This window comes from Lethenteron reissneri, unplaced genomic scaffold (assembly GCF_015708825.2).
Source record: "Lethenteron reissneri isolate LAM-NWPU_2019-01 unplaced genomic scaffold, ASM1570882v1 scaffold_687, whole genome shotgun sequence".
NCBI classification, from domain to species: Eukaryota; Metazoa; Chordata; class Hyperoartia; order Petromyzontiformes; family Petromyzontidae; genus Lethenteron; species Lethenteron reissneri.
Window position 1 is genome coordinate 1 of NW_026892209.1, and position 25,663 is coordinate 25,663.

The following is a 25,663-nucleotide window of genomic DNA, read 5'->3' on the forward strand; positions in this document are numbered from 1 at the left end:
CTCGTGTAAAGTTCTGACCTTCATAGGTGCTCGCTAACAGCACTTGCCCCAACAGTCTGTTAAGGCTACACGGGGATATTTGTCTGTGTGTGTCTGTGTGTGTCTGTGTGTACCTGTCTGTGTGTTGTTGTTCAACACCGCCTTGCCAGGCACGCTGAGGAGAGGCTTGCGGAGCCCCAATGCGGTTTCAGGAAAGGGCGGTCCTGCACAGATGCCATATTTTCTGTCCGTCTGCTACAGCAGAGGTGTAGGGAATTCCAACAAGACCTACATCTCTGCTTTATTGACCTGGTCAAGGCCTATGATACCATCAGTAGGACTGGGCTCTGGCAGTTTTTCGTGCTTTCGGAGTCCCTGACCCTCTGCTCACGATCATTAAGGACCTTCATGATGGTGAGCGGGCCCGGATAAAACTACGTGGCCGGGAGTCAGAGCCTTTCCCTGTACACCTTGGGGTGCGACAGGGATGTCCTCTGGCTCCCACATTATTTAACATTTATTTTAACCACATAGTTCGTGAAGCCTTCAATAGCTGTACCAGAGGAATTTCCATCTGTTACAGATACAATGGGAGGCTGATCGATGCCCGGGTGCGGTCAAGGGATGGCTCCCTATCGCTCAACCATGTTGCGTATGCTGATGATTTGGTAATAGCTGCTCATTCAGAAGAGTTGGAGACGCTGCTGCTGAGACTGGAGCGTGCCACTAAGAGGTGGGGCCTTACCATCAGCCCCACCAAAACTAAGCACCTGCCTGGGTATTTTGTACCATTGGACACTCCACCCCCACAACTCCCAATTGGTGATTGAGGAGTTGTGGAGAGAGTGGAGTTTCCCATACCTGGGCAGTGTGCTCATGACTGGCTGAGGTCTCACTCCGAATCAGTCGAGCGGCATTACCTTTTCATCGGTTACATAATACTGTGTGGAAGCTACCTGGTTTGTCACTCCGCACGAATCTTCAGGTCTTCTCGGCCACGGTCATTCCCTCCCTTCTCTACGCATGCGAAAAGTGGACCCCCCTAATGGAACATATTCGCCGGTTAGAAACATTTAGGCTGGCCTGTCTACGATCCATCCTGGGTTTAACCTGCAGGCTGGATTGTGTGAGGAGCTCACAAATCCCAGAAAGATCTGGGCAAAGTCCCATTGGTGAGCTCCTCCGGCAGGCAAGGCTGCGTTGGCTGGGCCATGTAGCCTGCATGCCCAGCCACCGCATGTCTGAACAGCTTTTGTTCAGCCGGATAGAGAGGGCTAAATGGGTGCGCCACTCACCCACCCACTCACCCACTCAATCACTCAACTACTTACCAAATCACTCGCTCACCACCCACTCACCCACCCACCCCTCACCCCCCACTCACTCACCCACCCACCCACTCACCCACTCAATCACTCACGCACCAACTCACTCAACCACCCACTCAGTCAACTACTCACCCACCCACTAAACCACCCACTCACTCAACTACTTACCAAATCACTCGCTCACCCACCCACTCACCCACCCACTCACCCACCCACTCACTCACCCCCCACCTACTCACCCACCCACTCACTCACGCACCCACTCACTCAACCACCCACTCAGTCAACTACTCACCCACCCACTAACCCACCCACTCACTCAACTACTTACCAAATCACTCGCTCACCCCCCACTCACTCACCCACTCACTCACCCACCCACCCACCCACTCACCCACTCACCCACCCACTCACTCACTCACTCACCCACCCACCACCCACCCACCTACTCACCCACCACTCACCCACCCACTCACTCACTCATTCACCCACCCACCCACCAACTCACTCACCCACCAACCCACTCACTCACTCACCCACTCATTCACCCACTCTCTCACCCACCAACTAACTCACCACCCACTCACTCACCCACCCACCCACTCACTCACCATCCCACTCACTCACCCACTCACCCACCCACCCACTCACCCACCCACCCACTCACCCACGGCGCTGTGTGGTGGAGGGACGGAGACACACGACAGTGGAGACCACTCCCCTGTCTTCCACCGCGGGTAGCGAGCCGCGACTCTCACGCGGACGCAGTACTCAGCAGCGCCTGCAGGCTGAGGCAGCGCGTGGCGGTAGCGACATCCCACAAAGCGCTCCTGGCAGGAGCAAGCAGATGGTCTCAGTGTGCCGGGTTACGTGGATGACACGTTGGTGGTCTGGCCACACGGCAAAGATAGACTGAGCGCGTTTCTAAATCATCTCAACTCGCAAAACCCATCCATCCAGTTCAGCATGGAAGTGGAAGCTGACAGAACTCAACCATTTCTGGACATTCAGTAGCAGCAGCAGCAATAGCATCGTCCATCAGTATAGTAGCATCACCACCCACCCACTCACCCACTCACTCTCCCACCCACCCGCCCCACCCACTCACCACCCACCCACCCACTCACTCACCCCCCCACCCACCCACTCACCAACCCACCCACCCACCCACCCACTCACCAACCCACCCACTCACCCACTCACCCCCCACCCACCACCCACCCACTCACTCATCCACCCACTCACCCACTCACTCACCCACCCACTCACCAACCCACCCACTCATCCACCCACCCACTCACCCACCCACCCACCCCACACACCCACCCACTCACCCACCCACTCCCCACCCCCACACACCCACTCACCCCCTCACCCCTCACCCACCCCCACTCACCCACCCACTCCCCACCCACCCACCCACTCACCCACCCACCCACCCACTCACCCACCCACCCACCCCCCACCCACTCACCCACCCACCACACACACACCACCCACCCACCCACTCACCTACCCACACACCCACTCACCCACTCACCCACCCACACACCCACTCACCCACCCACTCACCCACCCACCCACTCACCCACCCACCCACTCACCCACCCACCCCTCACCACACACCCACCCCACACCCCTCACCCACCCACACACCCACTCACCCACCCACTCACCCACCCACTCACCCACCCACCCACTCACCCACCCACCCACCCACTCACCCACCCACCCACCCACCCACTCACCCACCCACACACCCCTCACCCACCCCCCACCCACCACCCACCCACCCACTCTCACCGTGCTAGTCACACCCCTCCTTGTGGAGACCTCGGCTTGTAGATGGTACAGCACGTCACTCTGCGCCATCCTCCTCTTCCACTCGCTCCTCATGGAGACCCGCACGGACAGCTCCCACCGCTCTCCCTCGTCGCCACCGCCATCACCGTCATCGCCGCCATCACCGTCATCGTCGTCGTCATTCTCGTAGCCATCTTGTCGTCATGTTTGTAGTCCTCACGCTCACTACCACACTCCTCCTCCTCGTCACCACCCTCGTCACCACCCTCCTCACCACCCTCCTCACCACCCTCCTCACCACCCTCCTCACCACCCTCCTCACCACCCTCCTCCAGCGTCGCATCCTTGTGGAGCATCAAGGTGACAGTCGGAGCACTCAGCACGGCTGAGACACACACAGACACACAGACACACACAGACACACACACAGACACACCACAGACACACACACAGACACACACACACACAGAGACACTCACACACAGACACACACACAGAGACACTCACACACAGACACACACACACAGAGACACACACACAACACACACACAGACACTCACACACAGAGACACACAGAGACACACACAGAGACACTCACACAAAACACACATACACACACACAGAGACACACACAGACACACACAGGGACACACACAGAGACACTCACACAAAGAGACACTCACACACAGAGAGACACACTCACACAGACACACACACAGACACACAAAGACACTCACACAAAGAGACACACACAGAGACACCACACAGACACACACACAAAGAGACACTCACACACAGACACACACACAGAGAGACACTCACACACAGACACACACACAGAGAGACACACTCACACAGACACACACACAGACACACACAGAGACACTCACACAAAGAGACACTCACACACAGAGACACACACACAGAGACACACAGAGACACACAGACAGAGACACACAGAGACACTCACACACAGACACACACACACAGAGACACACACACAGAGACACACACACAGAGACACACACGCACACAGAGACACTCACACACAGAGACACTCACACAGAGAAACTCACACAGAGACACAGAGAGTGAGACACTCACACACAGACACAGAGACACACACAGAGACACTCACACACAGAGACACTCACACACAGAGACACTCACACAGATAAACTCACACAGAGACACAGAGAGTGAGACACTCACACACAGACACAGAGACACACACAGAGACACTCACACACAGAGACACTCACACACAGAGACACTCACACAGAGAAACTCACACAGAGACACAGAGAGTGAGACACTCACACACAGACACAGAGACACACACAGAGACACTCACACACAGAGACACTCACACACAGAGACACTCACACAGAGAAACTCACACAGAGACACAGAGAGTGAGACACTCACACACAGACACAGAGACACACACACAGAGACACTCACACACAGAGACACTCACACAGACACTCACACAGATCACAAAGACACACACAGACACAGAGAGTGAGATACTCACACACAGACACAGAGACACACACAGAGACACTCACACACAGAGACACTCACACACAGAGACACTCACACAGATAAACTCACACAGAGAAACTCCACAGAGACACAGAGAGTGAGACACTCACACACAGACACAGAGACACACACAGAGACACTCACACACAGAGACACTCACACACAGAGACACTCACACAGAGAAACTCACACAGAGACACAGAGAGTGAGACACTCACACACAGACACAGAGACACACACAGAGACATAGACAATGCCACTCACTTGTCTTCAAGGGTAACACCTCAACCACGACCCAGGGTGACGATGATGGTGGTGATGGTGGTGGTGATGATGGTGGTGATGGTGGTGATGGTGGTGTTGGTGGTGATAAGACGGTGGATCTGACGCGAAGTTGATAGCGGTCGCCAGGATGTCGCAGCGCTGAGGAGACATCGCACCGTGTCTCTGTGGTGGCAGCGCAGACGGTCCGCCAGTGGGCTCGTGCATAGCTGCACAGACAGAGACACGGGGAGGAGGAGGTGGTGGTGAGGAGTGGGTGGGTGAGTGGGTGAGTGGGTGGGTGGGTGGTGAGTGAGTGAGTGGGTGGGTGAGTGAGTGGGTGGGTGGGTGGGTGAGTGGGTGGGTGGGTGAGTGGGTGGGTGGTGAGTGAGTGGTGGGTGGGTGTGAGTGGGTGGGTGGGTGGGTGAGTGAGTGAGTGAGTGGGTGGGTGGGTGGGTGGGTGAGTGGGTGGGTGGGTGAGTGAGTGGGTGGGTGAGTGAGTGAGTGGGTGGGTGAGTGAGTGAGTGGGTGGGTGAGTGGGTGGGTGGGTGAGTGGATGGGTGGTTGAGTGAGTGGTTGAGCGAGTGGATGAGTGAGTGGGGGTGGAGCGAGTGGGTGAGTGGGTGAGCGAGTGGGTGAGTGAGTGAGTGAGCGAGTGGATGAGTGAGCGAGCATCTCACAGTTTGCTGTCCACCCTGTAGGTAACGTCCAGGAGCTTTGAGCTGCTGCTGGTGGCGACGTCCACTTCAGCGTCGTGGTCCCAGCGGAGTTGCGTCAGCAGGTCGCGAGACTCCACGCGGACATTCAGAGGGGGAGTCGCAGCTGGGGAGATGGGAAAACGGCACTCGGTGTGCGCTAACCACTGCACCACCGCTCCCCACACTGCGCTAACCACTGCCCCACCACTCCCCACACACAGTGCGCTAACCACTGCACCACCACTCCCCACACACACACATACAGTGTGCTAACCACTGCACCACCGCTCCCCACACACACACATACAGTGCGCTAACCACTGCACCACCGCTCCCAACACACACACACACACAGTGCGCTAACCACTGCACCACCACTCACACCACAGTGCGCTAACCACTGCACCACCACTCCCCCACACACACATACAGTGCGCTAACCACTGCACCACCGCTCCCCACACACACACATACAGAGCACTAACCACTGCACCACTGCTCCCAACACACACACAGTGCGCTAACCACTGCACCACCACTCACACACACAGTGCGCTAACCACTGCACCACCGCTCCCCACACACACAGTGCGCTAACCACTGCACCACCGCTCCCCACACACACACAGTGCGCTAACCACTGCACCACCACTCCACACACACACACAGTGCGCTAACCACTGCACCACCGCTCCCCACTCACACACACACAGTGCGCTAACCACTGCACCACCACTCCCACCCCCACACAGTGCGCTAACCACTGCACCACCGCTCCCCCCCACACACACACACAGTGCGCTAACCACTGCACCACCACTCCACACACACACAGTGCGCTAACCACTGCACCACCGCTCCCCACTCACACACACAGTGCGCTAACCACTGCACCACCGCTCCCCACACACACACAGTGCGCTAACCACTGCACCACCGCTCCCCACACACACACACACAGTGTGCTAACCACTGCACCACCGCTCCCCACACACTGTGCTAACCACTGCACCACCGCTCCCCACACTGCGCTAACCACTGCACCACCACTCCCCACTCACACACAGTGCGCTAACCACTGCACCACCACTCCCCACACACACAAAGTGCACTAACCACTGCACCACCGCTCCCCACTCACACACACACAGTGCGCTAACCACTGCACCACCGCTCCCCACACACACACAGTGCGCTAACCACTGCACCACCGCTCCCCACACACACACACACAGTGTGCTAACCACTGCACCACCGCTCCCCACACAGTGTGCTAACCACTGCACCACCGCTCCCCACACTGCGCTAACCACTGCACCACCACTCCCCACAACACAAACAGTGCGCTAACCACTGCACCACCACTCCCACACACACACAAAGTGCACTAACCACTGCACCACCGCTCCCCACACACACACACAAAGTGCGCTAACCACTGCACCACCGCTCCCCACACACACACAGTGCGCTAACCACTGCACCACCGCTCCCCCCCCACACACACAGTGTGCTAACCACTGCCCCACCGCTCCCCACACACACACAGTGCGCTAACCACTGCACCACCACTCCCCACACAAAGTGCGCTAACCACTGCACCACCACCACTCCCCACTCACACACACAGTGCGCTAACCACTGCACCACCACTCCCCACACAAAGTGCGCTAACCACTGCACCACCACTCCCCACTCACACACACACTGCGCTAACCACTGCACCACCGCTCCCACACACACACACTGCGCTAACCACTGTACCACTACTCCCCACCACACACACAGTGCGCTAACCACTGCACCACCGCTCCCCCCACACACACAGTGCGCTAACCACTGCACCACCGCTCCCCACACACACACACAGTGCGCTAACCACTGCACCACCACTCCCACCCCCACACACAGTGCGCTAACCACTGTACCACCACTCCCCCCACACACACAGTGCGCTAACCACTGTACCACCACTCCCCACACACACACACAGTGCGCTAACCACTGCACCACCGCTCCCCCCACACACAGTGCGCTAACCACTGTGCCACCACTCCCCACACACACACAGTGCGCTAACCACTGCACCACCGCTCCCCACGTCCACCACAACCTGGTACCCGATGTATCGACCACCTCTGGCTGTGCTCACCGCGTGTGCACGTGACGAGGAGGGAGAGGAAGAGTAGGCCAAGTCTCGAGAAGAGTTCTCGCACCGCCATGACACCCACCTGGGACCCACGTGTTTCAGTTTCTCAAGTCACGTGGTGCAGAGAAATTCGATTCCCGGTTCGATTAACTCCACTTGCGTCGATTCTTAATGGGATAACATTAGGAATCGATTCTTGTAGTGGATTTATAGAGTCGATTTCTATTGGGATAACATGGGAATCGATTTATAGTTGATTAAGCTATTGGAATCGATTTACGTTGAGATAACATGGAAATAGACTATCGTGGGTGTGTGTCCATGTGGTGGTGGGTTAAGGTCCGGCAAAACAACCGCCCTACCTCCTCGCGGTGCCGGACGGGCAACACTGGCCTGTGGGCAGTTGCCTGTGGGGGTGAAGTCCAATGCCCATTGGCCTCTCCCCTCATGGCGTCTGTGACCACCACAGTGGCGTAAACGGGGGCTCTGGACGGGTGTGAGGGGCTGGTAACCCCTCCACCTTCAATTAACCACCACCTAAACCACGAATTAAACATAAACCTGTAACAAATTAAGCTTGTGCCGGAGGCCCCGGGGGGTCAGGCTTTTATGACGTCTCCTGGCCAAACCCCATTTGGCGGATGCCAGGAGATTGAATTTTCACCCTCGGGGCTCCTCCAGAAACAACAAAAACCATTGCGGATGGCCACGTGGAATGTTCGAACGCTCACTGCGGAGGAGAGGCTGCCACTCCTCTGTCGGGAGCTGGACCGGTACCGCCTGGATCTCTGTGGCATTCAGGAGGTCCGGTGGACCGGTTCTGGCTCCTGCCACCATGAGGGGTGGACAGTCCTCTACTCGGGGCAGGAGACTGCCAAACAACAGGGTGTGGCTCTTCTTCTGAACAAAAGAATGAAGGGGGCGTGGGAGCGTGGCGGTGAGGTGTGGGAAGCTGTAAGCCCCAGGATACTTTGGGCTCGCCTTCCCATCAACCAGAGGCGAGGAGTGGTGGTCGTGGTTACTTATGCCCCACCGAAGACGAACATCCGTGGAGGGATGCAGGCAAAGCCGATGAGTCAGACTGCTTTCTATGACCTCCTGTCACAGGTGCTGGCTAAAGTGGCCACTCGGGACAGAGTCATCTTGTTGGGTGACTTCAATGCCCGAGTTGGTCATGATGCTGGTACCTGGTCTGGAGTGATTGGAAGGCATGGGCCAGATCAGCTCAATAATAACGGTAGGAGGCTGCTAGATTTTTGTGCAGCCCATGGGCTTGTAATTACCAACACGCTCTTCCGGCATCGGCGCATCCACACAACATCATGGATACATGCCGGGTCCAAGCAAGAACATCTGCTGGACTACATAGTGACGGACCAGCGGATGCGAACCCATGTCCTTGACACCAGGACCTACCGTGGAGCTGATCTGTCCTCTGACCATCGACTAGTCATCTGTAAGATGCGCCTGCCTTTCTTCCACTCCTGGTGGTGGGTGTACACCCAGGATCCCATTCCAACCAAAAGTGGCCTGGTCTCAGTTAGCTGATGAAAGTTGCAAGCGAGAATTTCATCATCGCTTGCAGCTGGGGTTGGCATCGTCCCCCACTCCACCTGATGTCGAGGGGAAATGGGCGAGGGTTTAAGACTGTGACTCATGCAGCTGCAATGGCTGCTTTGGGTACGCGGTCCAGACCTCCCCAGAAACCCTGGCTGACAGAGGAGGTGTTCAGGTTAATTGGAAAAAGCGTCAGGCCCACTCTCATCGCCTACAGCATCCACGTCAGAGAATGAGGAGGTTTACCGCAGCCTTCGCTCGGAGTTCGGAGAGCCGTAAGGCGCTGTAAGGATGGGTGGTGGTCGCGGGTTGCTGAGGAGATGGAGTCTGCCTCAGTGGCCCGTGATCACAAATCACTATTTAACCTCCATCAAAAAAGTAACCTGCAGCGCCACACCTATTACCATCATTAGAGGAAAAAACGGTGATCCAATCTCCGACCCCCAGGAACAGGTTTGCAGATTTGCTGAGCATTTCTGTGAGGTCCTGGGGGAGGGAAATTCTCTCAGCCAGGAAAACATCATGGCACAAAGTGGTGATAACCCTGCTGAGGCTGCGGTGCCTCAAATATTGGAAGAGGTCACCCCCTGTGAGTGGCTGGCTGAGGTGCCAGCTGTTGAGGAAGTACTGAGGGCGATCCGGAGTCTGAGACCAGGAAGGCAATCCGGGCAGAAGATGATCTCCCAAGCGAAATGCTTGAGGGAGGGTGGCGTTTGTGCACAGACTGCCCTATATGACATCATAACAACAGTCCTGGACCACTGGACGGGTTCCGCAGGGACTGGGAAGATGCCCTGGTGGTCCCCCTCTTTAAGAAGGGGGACCGTACCGACTGTAACAACTACAGGGGGCATCTCACGCCTCAGTGTGCCGGGTAAGGTCCTGGCAAGGAAGTTACTGTGCTAGGCACGCTGAGGAGAGGCTTGCGGAGCCCCAATGCGGTTTCAGGAAAGTGCGGATCCTGCACAAGATGCCACTATTTTCACTGTCCGTTGCTACATCAGAGGTGTAGGGGAATTCCAACAAGACCTACATCTCTGCTTTATGAACTGGTTCAAGGCCTATGATACCATCAGTAGACTGGGCTCTGGGTTGTTCTTCGTGCTTTCGGAGGTCCCTGACCCTCTGCTGACGATCATTAAGGACCTTCATGATGGTGAGAGGGCCCCGGGTAAAACTACGTGGCCGGGAGTCGGAGCCTTTCCCTGTACACCTTGGGGTGCGACAGGGATGTCCCTTCTGGCTCCCACTTATTTAACATCTATTTTGACCGCGTAGTTCGTGAAAGCCTTCCATAGCTGTACCGGGGGAATTTCCATTTGGTACAGATATAATGGGAGGCTGATCGACGCCCGGGTCGATCAAGGGATGGCTCCCTATTGGTCAACCATGTTATGTATGCCGATGATTTGGGTAATAGCTGCTCATTCAGAAGGGAGTTGGAGACGCTGCTGCTGAGACTGGAGCTGCCACTAAGAGTGGGGCCTTACCATCAGCCCCACCAAAACGAAGAACACTGCCTGGGTAATTTGTACCATCGGACACTCCACCCCCACAACTCCCATTGGTGATGGGGCAGTTGTGGAGAGAGTGGAGAGTTTCCCATACCTGGGCGCGTGCTTATGACCGGCTCCAGTTTATCAGCAGAGGTCTCACTCCGAATCAGTCGAGCGGCATATCTTTTCATCGGTTTGTAACGCTGTGTGGAAGCTACACTGGTCTGTCGCTCCGCACGAAGCTTCAGGTCTCTCAGCCACGGTCATTCCCTCCCTTCTCTACCGCTTGCGAACGTGGACCCCCTAGGTGGAGCATCATCCGCCGGTTGGAAAACATTTAGGCTGGCCTGCCTACGATCCATCCTGGGTTTAACCAGGCCTGGATTGTGTGAGGAGCTCACAGGTCCCTTGAAAGATCTGGGCAAGTTCCCATCAGTGAGCTCCTCCGGCAGGCAAGGCTGCGTTGGCTGGGTCATGTAGCCCGCATGCCAGCCACCGCATGCCTAAACAGTCTTTTGTTCGGACGATCGAGGGGGCTAGACGGGCGCGGCATGGGCTAGAGAAGAGGCATGAGTGATGTGGTACAGGAGGACGGTGGAGCTGAGTGGACTTGCCGATGACTGGGTACCAGCGGTGTCAAGATCGGCCTCAGTGTGAGGAGGCTCGTGAAGGACGCTACTGGGCAGTTGGAGGCAGTCGCCCTCCAACAACAACGGAGGGCGGAGGAGCGACGCTCACAACGAGCGGAGCGCCGGGTGGCTAAAGCACAGCAAGTTGGCACAGTAGGGGGCACAGATGGTGCATCAGCCACTCGTCTCAGTCAGTCGACCCGTGGCACCTGCTGGGTCTGCCCCGTGACCTCCTGCCAGCGGGCGCTCGACACTTCACGTGGCCTCAAGGTGCACTTGGCCTGGCACAAGCGTCGTGGTGACGTCTCCGCCCCTTAGTGGCGAATGGCGGTTGTTGTTGTTGTTGTGTGTGTTGATGTTTGTAATTGCAAGTGTACATTAGGGACAGGCCTGAACCTGAGTTTCTTGCTTGAGGGTCACGTGACAGCCCGTCCAGCCGTCAGGTCACGTGACTTATCGACCCTCGGAAAGCTTCCCCACCTGCCCGTCTGTCTGTCCCGTGGCCCCATCTCCCTCCCTCTCCCTCCTCATCTCTCTCGCTTTCACGCGGACAGCTGGGGAACCACCACCCACCACCACCACCACGCACAGCACACACACAACCACTGCTTTCTTATTAAGATAATCTGTTCATCTGCTCTCATGAGAATAAGCTCTTTTTTAAATCCTTTATATTAAGTTCGCTTGCTTGCTTGCTTACGACCGTGCAACTCTTTCGGTCGTTTTTTAACACACTTCCCGTGATCCAATAGAGCTGACATTTTGCACACAGACTCGTTGTGCGTGACAATTTTCGTGAATTTTTTTTTTTACATTTTTACACTGTTTAGGCAATTTCTTTTAAATATTTAATTACCAATTGCTTAATGGTGGCAGACAATCATCTCTGACCCATAGGTGGCAGCCATCTCAAGCCAGAGGACGAGAGGACTCGAGCCGCCACGCATATAAAGGATTTAGAGTGAAAAACTTTGTTTTTACGGGTTATACTTATTAAGATAATCTGTTCATCTGCTCTCATGAGAATGAGCTCTTTTGTTCTGTCTTCTTCCGTCTCTTGTTCTACGTCGTTTTCCCTTCCTCCCCTGCACGATCTCTCTAACTCTGTCACTCTTCTCTTCTTAACCCCGATGCTTTCGCTCTTTCTCGCTGCGTAAGCCTTCACATGTGTGGCCCTCTCTCGACACCTCGATATTAAAAAAATTAACCCTAAAAAACGTTTTCACTATAAATCCTTTATATGCGTGGCGGCTAGAGTCCTCTCGTCCTCTGGCTTGAGATGGCTGCCACCTATGGGTCAGCTGATTGTCTGCCAGTATTAAGCAATTGGTAATTAAATATTTAATTTGTTTTCCCTAAACAGTGTAAAATTTTGGAAAAAAAATTTCACGAACATTAATTGTCACGCACAACGAGTCTGTGTGCAAAATGTTAGCTCGATTGGATCACGGGAAGTGGGTTAAAAACGACCGAAAGGTTTGCACGGTCGTAAGCAAGCAAGCAAGCACGCAAGCACGCGAACTTAATATAAAGGATTTAAAAACACCGCTGTTGCTCCACGTGTACGTGTGCGGCATGTTTGAACACACACACACAGGCGCATCCATCAGTAAATGTCTATTTACATGTATTCACAGACATGTTGCGTAGACGTTGTTTATTTGAACGTACAATATTTTTTGTGTGCCTCTTGAAAGCAACTCTGCCCATTGATGCTATATGACAAAAACGTGACACACACGTATGATTGCAACTGTATGTACGTAGCTAACGGAAGTAAAGTCCCACCACTGCAACATTACCCCGGTTCTTCGGCTCTTTCGACTACTTTGCAAAAGAGACCGGCGCCGGCCAGAACCCAGCCAGCGACATCCTGTCAACGTCCGTACGCTGCGCTTGATCGTGCCAAGGGACAGCCAAAGTTGGACAAGTGAAAGCATCAAGGAGGCCAACAAATAAAATGAAGTCGCATCAACAGTTGGCGAGCGAGCGCTCCCCCTGCCGTGTTGCTGCGACGTCGACGTCTAAGCAAGAGAGACCCGGGTGGGGGGTGGGGGGTGGGGGGTGGAGACAGGGAGGGGGGTGAGCGAGCGAGGGGGGACCCCCCAGGCCGTGGAGAAGCAGCCCAGCTGGCGAGATGGCGGCACGCGCTCGTTCCGCTCGAGCGAGTGCTTAAACACCTCCCCCATCATCTCTGCTCCCTCTCTCTGGCTGTCTGTCGCACCAAGCCGTGCAAGCGCACGTCACGCGACCGACCGCGATTGCCTCGCTAAGCCGCTCGCGTCGTTTGCTTTCACCGTCCTCCAGCCAAGCCGGTCGCCTGGCCCACGTGGCCACGGCTGTCTAGTTCACTTCGGCCCCCGTTCCCCACCCCCCCCCGGCAACTCTTCTCCCACCTCCCCTCCATCCACATCCCGCGGGGGGGGGGGGGGGCCAGCTCAGCTCAAGTGACGATGAACCTGTTGCTGGAGCGGGAGTTGCTGCGGCCGAGCGGGCTGCCCGGCGCCGCCACGGCCTTCTGCTGGAGCGCCGTCTGCTTGTCGCCCAGCAGCAGCACAGGCAGGACTGTGCACGGCGGCGACGACGAGGAGGAGGAGAGAGAGTTGGAGCGAGGAGGGTCGGCACTGCGACGAGCGACGTCAAATTCGCTCTCGCCGCACGCAAAGCGCTCGCCACACATGAACCGCGACACCTTCGCCGATCTCGTCAAGTGAGCGTCAACCCATCGCGCCAACTCCGCTCATCATCCTCACAGCAGCAGCAGCAGCAGCGGCGGCAGCAGCAGCAGCGGCAGCGGTGGCTTCTGACTGCTCGCCATCGAACACAGGCGGCGGTGGGGATCACCGCATCGCGCGGCGCTTTCAGACGCGCTTCTGCGGCCGTCTGCAACGCTCTTCCGATAATAGGAAGCCACTGGAGCTACGCACTTTTAAATTATCCACGTTGACAAACTCATTTCTTTAGAACTGCTTTTTGTGCTTAGTTTGTTGTCCTTACCCCGCACCTCTGGTTAACACTAACCGCTACACCACCGCTCCCCTTAACACACACCCACTCACGTACACACATGCAAACATACATACTTGCATACAAACACGTAGTAGATACGCATCAATTCACGAGACCCGTATCAGTTGGAATTCGTCACGCGAACGTGCGACGCGATCGTCAGACCTGTGCACCAGCGGTGATTGTTGTTGTTGTTGATGTTGTTGTTGTTGTCGTGGTTCCCGAGCGCCGGCGATTGAGAAGCACCCCCCCCCATGATCTAAACGTGACGACAGAAACGTGGCCGACGCCACCAAACGCACCTTGAAGCGGTTCCTGAACTTTGCGCTGACGACGTAGAGGGCGACGGGGTTGACGCACGAGTTGAGGGTCGCCAGGTTCATGCCGATGTAATTCAGCACGAGCAGGAAGCTGCAGGGGGCGGTGGTGGTGATGGCGGCAGAGGACACACCCGTTGTGAATCAGGAGCCAGGAGACCTTCACATTGCATCGGGGCCACGCACAGAACCCAGCCGTAGCCCAACCGCGACGAACACGCCACGCTCCGAGCGGCGTGACAACGACACGCCGGTGAAGCGTGATCGCATCGGATCAGAATCTCAATATTGATTTGGACTTGGAGGAGGAATCCGATGAGCTACGAAGCTCTCTCCCCGCAGCTGTCCCGTAGGGGCGCGACAGAACGTCGCAACAGCAAACACGCTAATGAGTGCAAAGTGTCCTCGGTCCGGCGAGACGCCCCCCCCCCGCCTCCCCACGCTGTTGAGCTGCGATGTTTTGTGGGGGGTCCCATCCACCCCCCCTCGTTTACCACGCCGCTCGCATGACACGATCCGTGACACGATCCGTGACGCGATCCAGCTGCGCTCGTTCACCGGCCACGTGCCGTTGTTCGCGTTAAGGGGGCCGTGTGAGAAGCAAGCCACCGGGGGGGGGGGGGGGTGTAGCGGGTGCGTCGGACGTTCACAACAACGCCCTGGAGGAAACGCGGGGCTGGATGGAGTGGGGGGGGTGGGGGGCATTGGCATTGGTGAAACATGACAGAGCAGGACGCTCCTAAAACAAACCCCACTCTTGACACTCGCTGAGTGTATTCTATTGCCAAGGGCGTCGTTTGCAAAGTATATTGAGAACGACGCCTCTTCGCAAAGAACACTTCGCGTTCAGTTCGTCGTCCTTCCCCCGCACCTGCGGTGAGCGCGCTCGGCTACGTACGGTGCCAAAGAAGTTCCACGCGCAGGGCGTGGTGGTTGCGATTGGTATTATCACTGCTGCTGCTGCTGCGATATTCACGCCAGAGGTCGCAACCTACCCGATACCCGTACCCTACCCTACCCGATACCCTACCCGTACCCGCCGGGTACGGGTACCCGTTTGCGACCCTGGTGCGGCCGGGTACGGGTACGGGTAGACCGTGAGTCACTGGTGAGTCACCGTGTGTCACTCATTTCCCAACGACTTGTCTCTTCTCATAATTCAAGTTCCTAGAATCAACCCACCCGCGCCTGCAACGTGGCTTCATCCCAGAGGTCGCAATCGGGTACCCGATACCCGTACCCTACCCGTACCCGGCCGGGTACGGGTAGGGTACGGGTAGGGTACGGGTAGGGTACGGGTAGGGTACAGGTAAGGTACGGGTAGGGTACGGGTAGGGTCTGGGTACGGGTAGGGTCTGGGTAGGGTACGGGTACGGGTAGGGTACGGGTAGGGTACGGGTACGGGTACCCGTTTGCGACCCTGGTGCGGCCGGGTACGGGTACGGGTAAGGAATCAAAACCCGTTTGCGACCTCTGATTCACGCGAAGACGATACAATTGACTCTTCATTCTCCCATGGGACGAGGGGGGCACGAGTAGAGAGGGAGAGGGGGGGGGGGGGGGGACGGTTCGGGGGTGCCCCCCCCACCTGAGCAGCTCGCAGCGGTTGGGGTCCATCTCGTCGTAGACGGTTCTCTTGAGGATGCGGCTGAGATGCAGCGGCAGCCAGCACAGCGCAAACACCACCGCCAGGCAGAACACCGCCTTGCCTGCCTCCCGTTGCTGTGTGTACACACACGCACGCACACACGCGCACGCACACACACACGTACACACACACGCACACACACACACACGCACGCACACACGCACGTACACACACACACCAGCACACACACGTACGCACACACACACGCACGCACACACACACACACACCACACACACACGCACGCACACAACACGTACACACACACACACACGCACACACACACGTACACACACACGCACATACCACGCACACACACACGCACACACACACGCACATACACACACACGCAAACACACGCAAACATCCGTCGAATCACATCTCGCAGTTTCACGAATCGTTCGTGACAAAGTCGGAGAGCGAACGTCACGGACCCCTCCCCCCTCCTGCCCGCCACCGCAAATCGGTTACGTACCGCACAACCACGGGGAGCCGTTCGTCCTCTAGCCGATGGGGCCGGCGGTACCGTAGGGAGGCCCGAGGTTCGACACCTGCTTGAGGTGCTCGTCGATGGCGCTGCCAAGGTTTCGCTTCTTCATCCCAAGCATCTCGACGGTCGTGAGCGTGTAGAAGACCGCCGCGCAGGCCAGCGGCATGCAGAAGTAGAAGCCGAACAGCCACCAGTCCTTGGCTTTGGCGTAAAACTGCGAGGGCCCAGACAAGAGGTTTCGTCAGAGTCAGGCGGGGCGACAAATCTCCTCGTGGGATAGCCGAGCACAGGGTTGGTGGAGTATCTAATTAGCTGCCTGTCTCTGTGAGTGACTGAAAGACAGACTGTGTGTCAGAGGTCGCAATCGGGTACCCGATACCCGACTACCCGTACCCTGGTGCGGCCGGGTACGGGTAGGCCGTGAGTCACTGGTGAGTAACCGTTTGTTACTCATTTCCCAACGTCTTGTCTCTTCTCACAATTCAAGTTCCTAGAATCAACCCACCCGAGCCTGCAACGTGGCTTCATCCCAGAGGTCGCAATCGGGTACCCGATACCCGTACCCTACCCATACCCGGCTGGGTACGGGTACGACTGGATACGGGTACGGGTACCCATTTGCGACCCTGGTGCGGCCGGGTACGAGTACAGCAACCCGGACAAAAAACATTCGGTGACGATTCACATCCCCGTTTGTGCCGACCGGAGTTTGCGAAACCACCCCGCCCCCCCCCCCCCGGTTACGGCGACGCCGGTGGTTGCCACGTTCTTGACGCGCCGTGTCGCACCTCCACGAAGCTCGTCTGCGGGATGACCATGCACGTGTCGAGCGTCCGGTTGCGGTATTCCCAGGACAGCGTGTCGAAGGCCAGGAGCTCGGGCACCGCCAGCACCAGCGACAGCGTCCAGATGGCCAGGACTTTAAGCGCCGTGAGCAGGGAGAGGCCCACGCACTGGAGGCGGTCCCAGTGCGCGACCGCACGGTACCTGCGTAGAGGGGTCACGGGAGGGCGAACAAACACACCGGGGGTGCTTGTGCCTGCACGCGGAAAGATGCTTACATCCACGTCCGCATCGGTTAGCCCTGGGGGGCTGTAATGGCGCTGTGATCCCCCACGGCACCACCCCTTGGGGGGGAGTTGCTATATAAGGCGGTGAGCCGGTGGGCTCGGGGTTCAGTGTTTAGCTTAAACCAGAGAAGAGAGAAGACCGGCTAGATAGGCCCTGGGACTCCCCTGGCTCGCCGTGCTTCTAAGGAGCAACCAGGGCAAGCCAGTGGCGTGGCCCCCAGAGCCCAGAGCCGATGTTCTTGTAAGAGCCGGTCTGGGGACTCAGGGTGCCGTGATCCCAGCTTGGCCAGAGCTGGATCAGCTAGCCTCCCCTAGCCCTGTAGTGGAGGACCTGGGAGTAGGCTAGCCGGGTTAGAGACAGTGGGAGCTCCCTGTTAGACGGGTGAAGTGGCCGGTCTGGTGACTCAGGGTGCCGTGATCCCAGCTTGGCCAGAGCTGGATCACTAGCCTCCCCTAGCTCTCGAGTGGAGGACCTGGGAGTAGGCTAGCTGTGACATAGATTGTGGGATCTCCCTGTTAGACGGGTGAAGGGGACGATACCCCTGCGAGTGTTGTATACATTGGCCTGTGCTGAGTGAACCGTTTAATAAACCTACTACACCGACTACACCTGCACAGCCACCAAAGATAAAGGCAATGACCCCCCCCCCACCCGTGTAGCCTGTAACAGGCTGTTGTCTCGCCGGTGGCGATGTTTACACACCGCACCACGTCCTCATTTGAGGCCGAGTCTACCTAGGGAAGGCCCAGGACCGGTTCAAATAATCGTCACCGGTGTTGGCCGTGAGCGGGAAACGGGCGATCGCTTCGGGTCCTGAAGCAGAGGGGGGCGGCCAAGTTGGTGCTGGTTGGTTTGTCGAGGCGAGAACTCGCGAGTGAGCGGGACGGGTCTCGCTCGCAGGAGCGAGCTGGATCAACACGTTGACACGTGCCGCATGTTTGGGAAGCGGGGATTAGTTTCGGCCGCGTCCGTCCGGTTTGGCAACCTGAAACAATGTGTACGCACAGCGGCTCACCACATCCATCATACAGATCGCTATGTCTGTGGCTGCTAGACGGCGCTGGTGCCATCTACAACAGTCTACCAGGAAGTCGGACAATATTCAGTGAGAAATGAGGTTCTGGGTGACACCCAAGGAATGACACCGTCACTTAATTATCTAAAATACTGTTGTAGCCTGCTGCTTATAACAGAAGGAGCAGAAGGGAGGAGGGAGGGAGGAGGAGGAATGTAAACTCTGGAGATGTACTACGACTGTTCCTATTCTATTTGTATGTTACCAGGCAAGGCCCACTCAGCTGTATACGACCTGGCCACAAACGACAGCTCAACGAAGTAGCTGATCACGTGGGGACATTTAGAGCAGCAGCCAAATAGCATTTATAATCAAACGCATGTTTTTTGTCTTAATTTGGAGGGAAAAACCAGAGGACTCGGAGAAAAAATACACACGACCACGGGGAGAATATGCAAACTGGAAATATACAGCAGCAGCAGGCGTCAGGGTCGAGATCAAACCCACGACTTCCTGTATACCAGGCGAGGTAGTTAACCCATTTACATTTTTCTTCTGATTCCGTACACGTATGTCATGCACACGTATGTCATGCACACGTACGTCATCGGAACGGAATTGGAAGAACAACTAAAATAAAATTACTTTATCGGTAACCGAGGCTCCCACAAGGCCATGCGGGAGGGAGTGTGGCTATTGCGACCTCTGGGATGAAGCCATGTTGCAGGCGCGGGTGGGTTGAGTCTAGGAACTTGAATTGTGAGAAGAGACAAGACGTTGGGAATCGTGTCGTGACAGTTCTCCGCGGTGAGCACGATGTCTTCAGGAACACGCCTCTCCAGACAAAGTTCACGCCAACAAGCGCTTTGAGCGCTTCCGAGATTTGAGCCGTGAACGGGAACAGCGAGCGGCCGGGTCTCTCCTCACCTGTCTCCGCTGAGCACGCACAGGCTCAGCGCGCTGATGCCCAGAGAGGCCTTCTGCACGAAGGGCACCGTCTTGCACACGGTGGCACCGAATGGCCAGCTCTCGGCGTGCAGCTGAGAAGATAAGAACGCACCGCACGCACCCCGCAGGTTTTCTCTGGAAATGAATTGAGGAAATGAATTGGGGTCCTCCCAAACATCAACAACAACTATACTCTTAGTTCTTTCGGTAAAGTCACCATGTAGGCAAAAAATGAAATAAAAATTAATAAAAATAAAACAATAAAATCACGACGTTTCGGAGGCAACACAAGTCTCCGTCATCAGGTGGGACCGTCACAGCCAGTCACGAAAGCTTCAAATCTAGAATCAACAACACAACAACAGTTCTAGATTTGAAGTTTTCGTGACTGCAAGGGTCCATGCTCTTTGGTGTTTTTCGGTAAAGTCACGTAGGTGAAAAAGAAAATAAAAATAAATGAAATCACGACGTTTCGGAGGCAACACAAGCTTCCGTCTTCAACAACAAAAGTCTCCAGAACTTTTAGAGGCCTTTTTTTTGGGGGGGGGGTAAAAGTCAATCGAGTTAATGATCACAACAAAGGTTTTTTGTGTTAGGTCGCGTAAGTAGAAATGTTGTGTCCTAACCCTCCACCACCCGACACAGCCAGTAAGGTTTGTCACGTAAACAACGCGCCAATTCCACATTCCCATGACAGTGGCGAGTCTGCTCATCGCAACACCGCTGTTGACTTCACCATCATGGGGTAAAACCAGGGGCGGTTTCTTCATTAGGGCGATTGGGCGACGCACCACCAATGTCATTCAACCACAGAGTCACGCTAGCCGTCACTGCAGCCTCTGGATATAGTCCAATCAGCGTCATGTCACGTTCTGTGGAGTACCGCCTCTTTTTGGGCGATTTCACTCCGGCTGAGAATCGCCCCGAGTGGCCCCATAGACTTACATTCAAAGATGTTTTTTTTCGAACGGCGGGCGCTGCAATGCATTCTCTATGGCTTCCGGGAGGGCTCGCACTAACGTGCTTACGTCATCATACGTGCTTACGTCATCATACGTGCTAACGTCATCATACGTGCTTACGTCATCATACGCAAGCACGTTTCATCCAACAATATAATTTGTGGCCACCTAGTGGAATCTTTAATAAAATAAACTTGAGTGGTTTGTTTTAATAGTGAGTATAGAAACAAACAAGATGTATTGTAAGAGTCACTTTATTTTTCATTAATATTAAAGAAGTGAAGTTGCCTTTACATGCTTAAGCTGTTAATTTATCCATTGCATGGGTGGACCTTATCCTTATCAATCATCCAGACATTTGCCCCCCCTGAGAGATTTTGCAGGAGCCGCCACTGGGTAAAACATTTCTTTTTTGTAATTGAGGCATCGTCGTTTCATCTATGCATTTCTATTTGTTATATAACAACAGTTTTTACACTTTACTTTGGCCAGAATATTCCTAAGTTAGTGAATAACAACTGGATATTAGCCAATTAACTTTTTGCGAATATTCTCTTTGTATAACAAAGTCTGAATATGTATTGACACTGGAGGAGGAATCCGATGAGCTATGAAGCTCTTTTTCACAGATGTCCAGTAGGGGCACGGGGTCAGAACGTTAGAACAACAAAGTGAAAAAAAACCATGACAGTCTATATATAGTTACGTGTATATAGTATCCAAGTGTACGTACGTATGTTAAACCGCTTTCACGCCACACATAGCCGAGCGTGCTAATCGGCTGCAGACACGCGAGCGTGTTGTACACACACACAGGTACACACACACACAGGTACACACACACACACACAGAGGTACACACACACACAGGTACACACACAGGTACACACACACAGGTACACACACACAGGTACACACACACACAGGTACACACACACAGGTACACACACACATGTACACACACACAGGTACACACACAGGTACACACACACAGGTACACACACACAGGTACACACACACAGGTACACACACACACACAGGTACACACACAGGTACACACACACAGGTACACACACACAGGTACACACACACACACAGGTACACACACACAGGTACACACACACACACACAGGTACACACACACACAGGTACACACACACACACACAGGTACACACACACACACAGGTACACACACACAGGTACACACACACACAGGTACACACACACACAGGTACACACACACAGGTACACACACACACAGGTACACACACAGGTACACACACACACAGGTACACACAGGTACACACACACACAGGCACACACAGGTACACACACAGGTACACACACACGCACAGGTACACATACACAGGTACACACACACAGGTACACACACAGGTACACAGGTACACACACAACAGGTACACACACACACGTAGACTTTGGCGACCAATATTATCCATAAGGGGATTGTTTTTGGGATTAGATCGCGCAAATATAAAACACGCGACCTCTACGATGGTTGTACATCCGTCGCATGCTGTAGCTGGGGGGGGGGGGGGGGGTGACACGCTGGTGTTCGCCTGTGAGGCAGTGCTCTGGAGGCCGGGATTGGTGGATCACGCAGAGATTCGTCAAACTCCCAACCCACTGGGGCTGCGAGGCGCCCTGGAGATGGGCAGTCCACAAAGTGGTCTCTGGAATCCATCACGTGCAGAAGCTACACAGATTGGCCAAACATCCTCAAGCAGGATGCTCGTTCTACAGAGTCTTGAAACTCCTTGGGGCTTTTCTGGATACATCAGAGGGAATTGTTGCTGATTTTCTGTCCATCTGTTTATCACCCATATGGAAGCAAACGAAATGTTGAAGCAGTCTATATAATTCAACGCTTTAAAGCTTGCTACTTATCAAGTCACACACGAGGTGCGTGGTGGAGTGGTAGTAGTGGCGGCAGTGGTTACCGCACAGTAATATTGAACCGGCGAGTTGAGTTCAATTCCCAGCGATGGTCAACATCAGTGACAAGTGACATCTGAACTGGTCCTGCCCCAACCTGTCCCTGGCCAGCACGGCGAGGCGTGGTCAAGCAGGCCGCGTGGCTGACGCGGCATGGGGAGGGCCCTCATCCAGGCAACACCCTTCTCAAAGTGGGTTGACAGAGGACTGTCAATGAGAGTTGTGTCAATGTTCATTAAAAACAATGATCCACATTCTTGTTTGTTTGGGGTAAGGCAACCCGTGGTGGCTTCAATGCCATTATTATTGCCGTCACCCCCCCTCTCACACCCGACAATATTGTCACGAATTGCATAATCATCACGTGGTAGCAGCACGTGACTAAGAACTCGAGTTGTTATTGATACCGCACCACGTGCGCGCGTCCTCCCCCCTCCCCCTCCTCACCTTGTACACGTTGACGGGCATGTCTACGACGATGTAGAAGAGGTCTCCGAGAGCAGGCTGGCGATGAGGACGCTGGCCTCGTCGCGCATCATCGACTTGTCCCCGTAGACCGAGCAGCAGCGCCGCGTTGCCGACGCTCCCCACGAGGAAGACGACGCTCGCCACGGCCGCGTTGACGCGCTTGAAGACGCGGCCCACGCCGCTCTGCGCCAGGCACGGGGGCGGCCTCCCGCCAGCTCTGGGTCCCGGTGGGGAGGCCGAGAAGGAGGAGGGAAGACGGAGGAGGAGAGGACGAGGCCATCGCTGGACTGGTCATGGTCTGGGCGTCTGTCCCCTGGGACTGCTCTAAGGGTGCAAGTGACGGTGGGGTTCCTTGGCCGTGTACCGAGGCCAAGCCGACCAGGGTGGCCAGGGAGGCACAAGAAGGTGGACGTGAGCCTCCTAGGGGGGACATCGTGGTCGAGGTGGCGGTGTGTGTGTGTGTGGTCGCGCTGGGTGTGAACTCGTGTCCACGTGCTCCTCCTGCTGATCCTCCCGGGCAAAGTTCACTTGGTGCAGCTTCCGGGTGAACAATTTTTTTTTTAGAAATATTAAAAACCCCCCACGCTTTCATCTTCTTGGCTCTTTCGGTGAAGTCACGTAGAAGGGACTTTACCTAAGAACCAAGAAGATGAATCCCTGCAGTCACGAAAACTTTAAATCAACCCCCCCCCCCCCACGCTTTAATTAAATGTCACTGTCCCAGATGCCCTCCCCGTGCCCCCCTCCCCATCGCCCCTCCCCCTCCTGCCACCCCCCCCGCCCCTCCCCCCCCCCCCGTGCCCCCCCCCTTCCCCCCCTGCCCCTCCCCCCCCGTGCCCCCCCTTCCCCCCCCGCCCCCCGTGCCCCCCCTTCCCCCATCGCCCCTCCCCCCCTCCTGCCCCCCCCCGCCCCTCGGCGCGGCTGCTCAGAGGACACAACTCCAGACGGAATTTGTTAAATATAAAAGCGTGTTATAAACAAACCCATCTAGGATAACATCAATCCTCGCCGTAAACCAAGTATCTGTCATCTCAAACATGAAAAATTCGCAAATGTATTTGTTTGGCTTGTTTTTGTTTACAAACACATCACAACGGACGTATTAGAACAGAAAAATATAAAATAGATTTTGGTTCTACGTTTGGAAACTATTCCTCGCTTGTTGTGTTTCATCGTCAAACAAACTCCCCCCATTCTGCCCCCTCCCCTTCTCCCCCCCCCCTCCCCCTTCTCCCCCCCTCCCCTTCTCACTCCCCCTCCCCCTTCTCACTCCCATAGAGACCCCACAGAGATCCATAGACACCCATAGAGACCCCACAGAGATCCATAGACACCCATAGAGACCCATACTCAGAGAGACTCACACAGACCCACAGACATCCAGGGACTCGTATAGATCCATAGAGACACACGGAGAACCATCATCATCACGTGAACATTTCTAGTAGCAGCCAAACAATCTGAACGTGTGCAGATGTCAACTCGACATGTAGGGGGAAAACCCGGAGGACCCGGTGACACATATACAGAGCAGCAGCAGGGTTGGGATGGAACCCACGACCTCCTGTAGACCAGGCGAGGTAGTCAACATCTCATAACTACAGAGAGAGCACAGACTCCACATATACAGCAGCAGCAGCAGCGCATCGCCAGGGTCCGGGATGGAACCCATGACCTGTAGACCAGGTGAGGTAGTCAACATCTCTTAGCCACAGAGAAAGAGACGCAGACTCCACATACAGCAGCAGGCATCGTCAGGGTTTGGAATGGAACCCATGACCTCCTGTAGACCAGGCAAGGTAGTCAACATCTCTTAGCCACAGAGAGACGCAGACTCCACATATACAAGCAGCAGCAGGCATCGCCAGGGTTGGGATGGAACCCACGACCTCCTGTAGACCAGGCAAGGTAGTCAACATCTCTTAGCCACAGAGAGACGCAGACTCCACATATACAGCAGCAGCAGGCATCGCCAGGGTTGGGATGGAACCCACGACCTCCTGTAGACCAGGCGAGGTAGTCAACATCTCATAGCCACAGAGAGAGACGCACACTCCACATATACAGCAGCAGCAGCAGCATCGCCACGGTCCGGGACACACACGCCACACGGCGGCCAACTCAGACCGTATTGGTCACCCCGTGCCCCGTATAAACCTCAACGTTCATCCTGCAAAGTCCCATCATCACAAGGGAAAGAACACAGATAGACGATTACGATTTGTTGCCCGCATTGCAACGTCTGTACGCTGTGGGGCCTGAAAAACTCGCCTGTTGCAAGAACACGGGTCGAGCGCACGGGTTGGGACGTCACGGTGGGTGGCACGTGCGT

General features: G+C 55.5%; 1 long non-coding RNA gene and 1 pseudogene across 2 annotated transcripts; both read right to left on the reverse strand.

Annotated features, from left to right (window-relative positions):
- Positions 1–113: 113 nt before the first annotated feature.
- Positions 114–3,239, reverse strand: LOC133340068 (uncharacterized). Of its 2 annotated transcripts, none has more exons than XR_009754823.1 (3): positions 3,111–3,239; positions 1,975–2,137; positions 114–234 (listed from the first exon to the last, which is right to left on the reverse strand). It is a non-coding gene; the product is annotated as an uncharacterized LOC133340068 (long non-coding RNA). The 2 variants fall into 2 exon arrangements; XR_009754824.1 differs by having other exon boundaries at positions 130–203.
- Positions 3,240–13,891: 10,652 nt separating this feature from the next.
- Positions 13,892–23,764, reverse strand: LOC133340069 (endothelin receptor type B-like; annotated as a pseudogene).
- Positions 23,765–25,663: the final 1,899 nt, after the last annotated feature.